The following is a 10,756-nucleotide window of genomic DNA, read 5'->3' as shown; positions in this document are numbered from 1 at the left end:
GTTTCAAAGTTTATTCAGGTTGTTGGCAGAATCCAGCTTCTTATGGCCATCAGGTTGAAGTCCCTGTTTCCCATGACCATCTTTACCTCCAAGTCAACAAAGCCACATCATACTTTTTCATGCTGGGCATACATGGTGTCCCCACTACTCCAGGCAGGAAGAAAACTACATTCTAGAGGTCCATGTGAGTAATAGTAGGCACACTTGGATAAGCCAGGTTAATATTTCAAGGACAGCTGATTAGCACCCCTGATTATATCTGTAAACTCCTTTGCCTTGGAGTTTCATTGAAATAACACTGGGACCAAAGATTATGAAATTGACACAGTTCTTACTGCCACATACTTTAATTTTTAAAAGCAACTTGATCACCCTTCTAATATTTTATCTTTCCCCCACATCACAACTGCCTACATCTTCTCTCCTGTTTGACGTTACTATAAGCCTTCATCTTGGCACTCCAGAGCTTATGCGCTGTTGCCACCCTTTTCTACTCAGACATTCTTATCAGCAGTATAACCTTTGGTCACTCTATGAGTGACAAATGCTCTCAGTACTTTATGTTCTATAACCAACTGGGCCCCTCCTATTATTTCCCAAACAATGTAGATACAAAATTTTTATCATTTAGAAATATGTTAACATAGTAAATACACTCCTAAAATGCCTCCCAGGCCCCTACCCACAATTTATGTATATTAGGAAATAGGAGAGAAAGCTAAAACCGTGCCCCAAATGCACAGTAATGAAAAATGGCATGGTGACTAAAACCAGTATTTTGTTATCAAGCACATCTAGTTTTGAAAGTTCCTTCTGCCTTTGTCAGTTGTGAAAACTCTAAGTTTCTCAGCTTTTCTAAGCATCATTGACCCTGTCTGGGCTCTGTAAGTCATACTGAGACTCCCTAAATGCATCAACTCAAAATCTGGAGTGTTCCAAACCCAAAATGTATTCAGTGCTTACAGGGCACCATAAATGGAAAAATCCAATTTCATGAAAACTCTGTTGCATGCACACAGTTGTTTTTAAAAACAAGCAGAATACATAATTACATGGGAAATTAATTTCATGTTTACACTTAGACCCCATTATCAAGATACATCATTACATATATACAACCACTCCAAAATCTGAAATATTTCTGATCCCAAGTATTATAATATTGTTATCATAATAACAATATTAAAAATTACTATAATAGGGCTGGAGAAATGGCTTAATGGTTTAGCACTTGCCTGTGAAACCCAAGGACCCCAATTCGAGGCTCAATTCTCAAGGACCCAGGTAAACCAGATGCACAAGGTGGTGCATGCATCTGGAGTTCATTTGCAGTGGCTGGAGGACCTGGCACTCCCATCCTCTCTCTCTCTCTCTATCTGCCTCTTTCCCTTTCTGTCTGTCACTCACAAATAAATAAATAAAAATAAACAACAAAAATATAAAAAACAAAATAAATTACTATGATAGTAAAAAAAAGTAACTATTTTGTCAATCATAATTTTGTGCTGATAACAAAGAAAAAATGTCTAAATCTAACTTAATCTAATGACAGGACAGAAAACAGTACCAGCACTCAAAAAATATATTAAAAAAAACTTATTTTTGCTCATCATAAGTGAAACTGAAATTATAAATTCTGTTAGAATTACTGTTAAAAAAAAAAGTAGTTATAAATGACAATTGAATGATGTCATGGTATAAGGACTCAATCACTCATGTAGCTATGCCTGGGTCAGCCAATTAAAACCAGAACTAAAATGATCATACGTTAGGCTAATGTAAGAAAATGCTCCCTAAATCCTTCTTGCATGTTAGCTAAATTGGTTTGAAATGTCAAGTTTTAGTTTATACAGTAAACCTGGGTCACCTCAGCTTCACATGAAAATGTAATGTCAAGAAGTTTTTCTTGTATATAACTGTACTTCATATCTACATTTAACTTCCTACTTTCAAAAATAACAAGGACAGAGATTCCAAAATGTAGGATAACTTTCATCATAAAAATGTTCCACACCATGGCTCAGCTATTCTCCACAAAAAAGACTTATGCTCAAAGTAGGGCACAGATATAGATTAAAATAAAATTATTTTCAAACCAAAGACCAAAGGCACATATGGATTGAGAGACACAGGGTCAGAGAGAAGCAAAAATTCTGGAAATAAATATACCTACTGTTCTAATGTCACATATTGAAAACTAAAATAGAATCAATAAGCTCCCTCTACATAACCCGAACATGATGACAAAATTTGTTATTGAAAAATGTCTAAATTGGATAGTTGAAATTCTAATAAAATAAGTTATGTATATTGAAGTTAAGTAGTAAATAAAGCACTTTATCATGCTCCAAAATAATTTTGCTTTTTACAAATAATATGGCAGGAAACTAGAAATTTAAGGTAAGTAGATAATCTATTTGAGATGTTACAAGTTCTTGTTGCAATGAAGACTGCTTTAAAAAAAAACACATGGATGTGGAGAAACAGAGTTCACAATCTCTATATGAGGACAGAAATGTATACAACTCATTTCATGAACTTATAGAGAGAAATAAAGAAAACAGAATTTCAAGAAAAAAAAAAAAAAAAAAAACCTTCTGATGAACCCATTCAATACTCAGGCCCAAGTAGTGAGACACATTAACTTTAAAGAATTAGCAACATTCCCATGTAGCAGAAGGGAAGGCTGAACATAGCACAGGCAAGACAGTAATTTCAGAGGTCTGGGGATGTGGCTGGGGCAGAGCACTTGCCTGACATGTGTTATGTCCTGGGTTTTATCACCAACAAACAAAAAAAAAAAAAAAAAAAAAAAGACAAAGGAAAATACTTTTGAAACTGACCAAATTGTCCCTAAAGTGCTAAGCTTCTGCATCATTTTTAGCCATTTGCCCAACATGCTATTTAGACCTGGAGATGATTGTCTCCCGTTTTGTAAGCTGTCTTTTGACTTGGTTGATGGTTTCCTTAACTGGGCAACAGCTTCTCAGTTTCATGATGTCCCTCTGTTGATTATCTTATTCCCTGGGCTACTGGCTTCCTATTCTGAGTCTTTTTCTGTGCCTTTATCTTGATGTGTTCTCCCTACCCTTTCCTGTAGTTGTTTCAGGGTTTCAGGTTTTATATTAAGATCTTGGAGCCATGTTGAGTTGAATTTTAGGCTGAGTGAAAGATAAGAGAATAAATTCATTCTTCTATATGCAGTTAACCATTTTCCCCAGCACCATTTGTTGAAAATGTTTTTCTCTAGTGTGTGTTTTGGCCACTTTGTCAAAGTTCAGGTAGTTGTAATTACTTGAATTTATACCTCGATCTTCTGTTCTATTCCATTGATGAATGTGTGTGTGTGTGTGTGTGTGTGTGTGTGTGAACCATGCTGTTTTTATTACTATGGCTTTGTAGCATATCTTTAAAATCAGGTATGGAGATAACTACAACATTGTTCTATTTTCTGAGACATTTTTGCCTATCTGAGGCCTTTTGTGTTTTCAATATTAATTTTAAGATTTTCTTTTATATTTATGTGAAAATGGTGCTGGAATTTTGATTGGAACTCATAGGATGACCATTTTCATATTCTAATTTCATATTCTAATCCATGAGCATGGGAGATGTTTTCATCTTCTGCTGTCTTCCTCAATTTCTTTCTTTGGGGTTTTAATGTTTTCATCATAAATGTCTTTCATTTCCTTAGATATCTTCCAAGATATTTAATTTTTTGTGGCTATTGTAAATGGACTATTTCCCTAATTTATTTCTCTTTATAATTGTCATTGGTATATAAGAGGGCTAGTGACTTTTGCATGCTAATTTTGTATCCTGTCACTTGGCTGAAAGTGGCCATTAGCTTTAGTTTTCTGGTACAGTTTTTAAAGTGTCTTAAACATAGAATCATAAATATCATCTGCAAATTAGGTTAGTTTGATTTTTTTCCTAATTTGCTTCTCTTAATTTCTTTCTCTTATCACTCCACTGAAGATTTCAAGTACTAGGTTAGATAGAAGTGAGGAGAGTGAATGTTCCTATCAAGTTCCAGATATTAGTAGAAATGAGTCAAATTTTCCTCCATTTAGTTTCATACTGGCTTTAGGTTTGAAAAGGTGGTTTTCTTTAGTACTATAGGCACTTTGCACTTCAATGCCTCTGACTGCTGTATATACTGTGGTGTTATTCACATAGGGGCATAGAACTCTGAGGGAAAACAACCTGTCCATGTAGATCCTGCCTGCCTGGAAGCCTGGCAGGACTTGAGTTGGTATTTTTAACATGGGCTCTATCTATGACATGGTAGGCCTAACAGAGTAAGAATGTACCGGGTGTCAGGGCACATGAGGAAAAGCATGACATTTGCTTGTCTCTGAAATATCTAGATTTAGATCTGCTACACTCACCTCATTTCATTTTTAATTTTATTGTTAGTGATTTATTCATTTTATAGAATGATGAGTTTCATTATGGTTGTGTCATACATGTATCTTGTGTATGATGTTGCTACTCATTCCCCATTACCTTCTCTTTTACATTTTTGCCTCACTGCTGGCCCCTTTTTCCTTCACACACACACACACACACACACACACACACACACACGTATATATTCTGGATACCATGTATGAGGGAAAACTTGTAATAGTACTCTCTCTGAGTGTGGTTTATTTTTCTTAACATGATGTTCTCCAGTTCTATACATTTTCCTAAAAATAACATAATTCATTCTTTTTAAGGGTGAATAACACTCCATTGTATTTGTATAGCACATTTTCTTTATCCAGTCATCCATAGATGGGCCTCTAGGCTGGTTCTATAACTTGTTCTCTCGCCTCATTTCATTTCCCTGAGTCTCAAAGCGCTGCTTGTTAAAACAGGGCTCAGAGGATTCTACAGAGCAGCCAGAAGACTTCTGTTCAGACCTCCAAGATGCTTTTCTTGATGCTCACTTGAACAACAAAGTTGGGAAAATCACATACTAACTTGGGGAATACTCAAGAGAGAATTGGAAGAGTACCACAAGATATGGCATTTTCATTTGTTAATGAAAATGGAAAAAATGCAAAAAGGAGCAAAAAGTCTCTTAAAGTTGAAAACATACCTCACTGAAATGTTCCTTTGTCAAATTCCATAGTACAATGTATACAGGCTTTTCTGCACTATAATCTCTAACTAGAAAATGGTCAGATGGAAAGATCAAAAGACAGTGCAATGGTTAAGTTTCGTTGTTAGCTTGATCTGTTTAGGAATCCACAGACTCTTGGGTGGGCCTCTGAGGTTACTCCCAGGAAGTATTAACTGAAGGGGAAAGTCCTTCCCCCATAATGAGCCCCTCCCCCAGAGTGGGTGGTCCCTCTCAGTGAGGGGCTTTATCTAAGGAAGCTCTGGGAGAAAAGAATCCCTTCATCCCACTTGGCTGCCTGTTGCTTGCTGCCTTCCAGCATGGACTAAAGACCAGTGAGTCCACAGGAAGCCTTTGGGCCTTCAGTGCTAGGTTGGGACTGTTGAGGGAGGCATCCAGCTTCATGGACTGAGCAGCTACCTGGTTCCCTTACTCTCAGGCCTGCAAATTGTTTATTGTGGGAGTGCTGTAAGCCAATTCAATAAATCCCCCTTTAATACAATTCATTCTATTGGTTCTGTTCTTCTAGAGAACCCTGACTAATACAGATAGGAAAGGAACTAGATATGTGACTATTCAGTTTATTGGAAAGAACATTCTCTGTTCAGGTACTGACTTTTAAATGTAACTAGGTGGGTTTTTCTAATGTGGATATACTAAATCTTTTCATAAAACTATTGTGTTTTCTCAATAGGTAGTACATAAATTATTTTAAAAACTCAAAATTCAACTCTAAGAGGAAATTTCATGTTATACAAGGTCTATAGTATCTTTCTAGAAGCACTCACATGCTGAAAAACCTTCATCTGAGTTGCTAAAATTTAAATCAATATCTCAATTCGGAGGGCAAAGCTCATTTTATATATTTAGTGTCTTTCCAGAAAATATGATAGCTACATCTTAGAACCGGAACATTTGTATGTAGACTAATCATTAGGAACTCTAGTATGGTAGAAACACTGACAATTGTTCAGGTGAATTTTAAGGGAAAACATGAGACACCACAAAAATAAAATGCAATACCAACATCAAAACTTGCCAAGCATGGGCAATTGTTTATGTGACGCATGATGGACATAGAAGCCTTTTCTCCTACATCTTCTTCTAAGTAAAATTTCTTTTGACATTACTCAGTTTCAGAGCTTCCTTCTGAGAGAAGTGAGGATACCCCATTTCTTCTGGCTTTCCTTTTACAAGAACTTTTCTACAAGTTCTTTCTAAGCACTAGAAACTAGAATTTTATTCCTTGAAAAAGGGCTTGAAGTGGAATCTTTTATTGTTTAATGTGTAGATGATACTTAGATGAATTTAATATTTTCATATATACAAGTGTGCAAGGGCATTAATTCCTCGAATATCCAGGCTTCCTTCTGAAACTAAAAAGGAATCCTGTAAAAAGGAGTATTGTTTTGCATACTTAACTTTAAATTAATTGATAATGGGAAATTATGGAGGGGCACACTGGCAAACAATACATGAGAGTCCTCTGTATTAGGTTTGCAATTATGAATACATACTTATATAAAAGTGAGTTAAAGATCATTACATTAAGTGAAATAAACCAGACACAAACAGATAAATGTTACATGATTTCAGTCATGTCGAATCTGAAAGCATTGATCACACAGAAGTTAAAAGTCAACTGAGACTCACCCAATCACAGAAGGGTGGGGGTGGGGGCACAAAACTGGGGAAAAAAGGCAATGGTACTGTAAAATTTTACAACCTTAAAGACAGATTTCCTCAGGTCCTTAGAGGGAACACCTGAATCACAGGGCTGTGAAGAGGGTATGATGAATACTTAACCTTAATCTTCTCCCTCTCTCTCTCTCTCTCTCTCTCTCTTTCTCTCTCTCTCTCTCTCTCTCTCTCCCTCCCTCCCTCCCTCTTCTCTTTCTCTTTTATATTGCCTATCTTTTTCTACCTTCTTTTCTCTTAGCACTGGCCTATAACTCCCAGTACCAGCATGTGGTTAACATCCACAATGAGCTGTTAATCATAGAGAGCTGCAAGTTTTCCCAAAAGAAGACAGATTTCTATCAGAATACTTGATGATGCACCAAAGGTTAGTGGTAAGACCCTACTGCCAAAGACACCATATGATGTTGGTACAGAACATGGACTGACCTGGCTGGAACCTGGAAGAGATTCAATCCCCAGACAGTTAAATCATCTAGTGCCAGAAAGTGCTACATGAGTGACTGGGGAACAATGACCAACATTTGTCCAAACAACTTGTGATCTAAGCTACTCAGCAGCAAACAACCTGTCATGATGCTCGCACAAGTGCAATAGTGACACACAGCCATGGTGGCTAACCAATTGCTCTTGATTTGGCTAACTGATCTGCTCAGTGGAACAGAAGCCATAGCTGTAACTGGGAAACAAGGCAGAACCATATCCAAAATCAAGCCCGCCCTACATTATCAAACTCACACCAATCGTGGGCTACAAGAGGGCCTACACCTATCAAATTCTTTCTAAAATAATAATGGTTATCCCATTTATCTGGTGCTAATTTCACTCTCCATTGGAGAACTTGCTTCTCTTTTTCAGATAGACGCAGATCCTGAGGAGAGAATTGGCCCATAGCACCTCATTAGGGCCCCAAGTGAAGCCAAAAGTAATTGGGGAAATGAGCAAGAGTGCTGCTTTCTTGGTGAAACTGGTACTAGCCCAAAGTTGAAAAAGATAGACACAGAGAACACTCAACTCCTACCAAACCAGACATCCAGAGACAGAGGCTCCCAAGACCTCATCATTGAAGTAGACTTAAAACGAACCCAATGTGGCTCAGGGAAATTTCTGGAAGAGGGGGTGGAAAGATTGTTAGAGCCATATGTTGGTACATTATGCACAGAGACATTGCCTCTTTCCCATAACTGATGGATAACCCCACAATGCACGACCCATATTCCCCAATGAGGAAGGTTCCTGCAGAGGAGGGGAGGATAGGGAGGAGGCTAATGATGGTACCAAGATGGCTGTATACACACTGTGTACATAACTAACAAAGAAAAAGTCAACTGAGAATAAGCAACTATTGAGTCTTCAATCCTAAATGAGACATCTATATTACCCACTCAAAAGCACAGAGAACATCACTAATGGTAACAAAAGATTGTGGAATACTGTCTTTCAGACATGATGTAACCACAGCCCCATAGGACTCATGAAGTTCCAGAACCTGTGGTTACCTGAATATGATTTGCACAAGATTGGACCCATCAATAGTCTGTCATGGATTGTAGAGGCACTCATGAATCCCAATCCCTCCCTTAGGATCTTTTGGTAATTAGTGGTGGCTGGAATTGGAGGAGACATTTTCTTTAGTGATGTAACCACTGGTTGGCTGCCCATGCTTTGATAAACAACCCCTTACCCATGTTCATATAAGAAACCCTAATTAAACTCACCGAGTCAAAAATACTTTTGTAAAAGACATTAAAGTAGGAAGGGGTTAGTTAAAAATAGGAGCAGGATCAGCAGGAGTGAGAAGGAGTCAAGGAAGAACAATTGGTTTCAATATGATCAAAATGCATATCAACCTATTTGAAATTGTCATAATTAATATATTTCAAAATAAGTTAAGACTAAATAATAGTTAGGGGGATGATGCTGCAGAAAGGCTGATCCTTGGTACTAAGTTATATGTAGACAGGAGTACAAAGCTATGTTGGGCTATGCATAGAAGAAAATACATATTTTAAAGTAAGAAGAAAGAATTTTAAAATGATTACACAAAGAAATGGCAAGTGTTTAAGAAGATAGATATATTTGACTTAATCAAATATTATACAATATATCAAAAGACCATACCTGTGGTAATTGGAGTAGATGGCCCTCAATATATTCAGTGTTTTATTAGTTTGTAGTTTGGATCTGCAGCCACCTGGCTAGAGGAAGTGTCACTGAGCTGATCTTAAGGTGTGGTGGTTGGTTTGAAATTCCAATCTAAACATATGCAAAGGGCCTAGTTCCCCCTGAAGTTCCTGAAGTGTGCTGTTGGCTTTTGGCTTGTGCTCCTCTCTCTCTGCTTGGTCCTGTGAAGGCAGGCCAGCTTCTTCTGCCCTTATGGAACATCCCCTGGATCTGTAAGTTTCAGTAAATATCCCTTCCTCCATAACTGTGCCTGGTCTGGAAGTTCATCTCAGCAAATCTGAAGCTATCGGATTATAGCACCATACTATATTAACATGTATAGTTTTTGATTTTATGTTTCCATTAAAAATAAATTTAGTTTCAAGATTAAGCATATAGCTCAGTGGTTAAAGGTACTTGCTTATAAAGCCTGGAAGTTCAAGATTCAATTCCCAACTCACCCACATAAACAATACAAAAAGTAGCAAAAACATCTGTTATTCATTTGTCTTGGCAAGAGAACCTAGCACATTCATACACACACACACACACACGAGCACATATTCAAATAAATATATAAATTTCCAACATTAGTTTAAACAAAAAAGAAGGTTCATAAAAAGTATAAAATAAATTAAAATTAAAAGAGAAGTTTCTTAGCATTTTTTTTTTTTATAATTAGGAATACTATTTAGATGTCACATTCCAGGAGATGAGAGATGGAGTATGTATCTACCTCTTGTGTAGTAATTTGGCTAAAACAGAGAGCACACAGAGCAAAGCCCCCCACCCCACACACACACACTTAAATTGGCCATTGGAATGTCCATGGGGATAGGGCAGTCAGTCTCTATATCTTAGTGTAATTCTTATTTTTTCCAAGGACTATTTGGATTTCTCAGTTCTGTGGTTTCCCCTCCCTTCCCACACACATAAAACAAGCACATTTTTGTACTTATAAACAGATACATAATTAAAATGAGAAACAAAATGCTGATGTATTCAAGATATTCATAAAACACGTAACTTGAATTGTAATCCATTTATATCAATAAATGGTGTTAACAATTTGAAAAATGTGGAATAGTTGAAATTTACTCATTATGTAAACTAAACTGTTAATGATTTATCTTTTCTAAATTTATTTCTTTTATACCCCAGGTAATAAATACCATACTATACAGAATGACCACAGTATTATTATCCAAAATCATGGTGGGTAACTTGAGAGATGATTTCCACAATGAAACATTCAACTATCTGTGTAAATTTTCTTTGTAGAAATTTGTAAATTGCTTACATCTTTTATGGAAGTGAATTTATTAAAGTTCTAAATGGCACAGAGCCTTATAGAAATCCCATTTATTAACTCTGCTTTAGTTATTAAAATCAATAAATAATTAAACATGTTCTGTTATTATATATGCCATTCTTTATAATACTATATTTTATACATTTTACATTCACTTTTCTCCTTTGAATATAATTACTAACTCATAGCTTTTCAGTCCCAAGTTATTTCAATTAACTACTGCGATGATTATCACTACAATAAACTGATAGCACTTGCTGCTTAGCCAATGTAGGCCCTTTACATTGCTCTTCTGTGCTTTAAAACTGCCCTGCAATTTTTTTTATGACAGTGTAGATGAACAAACCAGTGCCTTGCACATCCAAGGCAAGCACTCGACCTTTGAGCTATATCCCTGGCCCTGGCCTTCACATTTATGAAGCTATCATCCATTTCATGTGACAAAAGGATATTAGTTTCTGCTAGAAGACATG

This window comes from Jaculus jaculus, chromosome 2, assembly GCF_020740685.1.
Source record: "Jaculus jaculus isolate mJacJac1 chromosome 2, mJacJac1.mat.Y.cur, whole genome shotgun sequence".
NCBI classification, from domain to species: domain Eukaryota; kingdom Metazoa; phylum Chordata; class Mammalia; order Rodentia; family Dipodidae; genus Jaculus; species Jaculus jaculus.
Note: the sequence above shows the minus strand (reverse complement) of the source record.